Source organism: Camelina sativa, chromosome 3 (genome assembly GCF_000633955.1).
Source record: "Camelina sativa cultivar DH55 chromosome 3, Cs, whole genome shotgun sequence".
NCBI lineage: Eukaryota > Viridiplantae > Streptophyta > Magnoliopsida > Brassicales > Brassicaceae > Camelina > Camelina sativa.
Window position 1 is genome coordinate 21,998,848 of NC_025687.1, and position 378 is coordinate 21,999,225.

At 40.1% G+C, this 378-nt stretch overlaps 1 protein-coding gene across 1 annotated transcript in view; it reads right to left on the reverse strand.

Moving 5' to 3' along the window:
• The window catches only part of LOC104777702, a 3,358-nt gene continuing 3,117 nt past the window's right edge, over nt 138-378 (reverse strand). The window contains exon 4 of the mRNA XM_010501999.2: nt 138-234. The gene's annotated coding sequence lies outside the window, so the exon portion shown is untranslated. The remainder of the gene's footprint in view (nt 235-378) is intronic.

The window sequence follows — 378 nt, forward strand, 5'->3', positions numbered from 1 at the left end:
TCTATTTAATAGAGTTTAAACTCTTGTGACTTCTTTACTGTTGTGTTTTTCAACTTTCACTGAGAATTAAAGAAACTATTTTTCATGAAGTGGGGGGGGGGGGGGGGGGGNACAAATATACATTGTATACGTACCAATGGAAAAGAACAATCTTCTACAAACGAACATGATGTCTTAACATTACAATCCACTACATCACACATCCCACTAAAAAACTTACCAATCCAAAATCATGTTAAGTGCAATTCTTTTTAAGCCTCGGAGACTTTGTAGATAACTACAAAGCAGGAAAGTATGGCCTTGGGATTAAACACAACCAAGTCGTCGAGACTTGTGTAGACCCCAGCCGGCCCCGCGACCGAATCATACGAGCCAGAA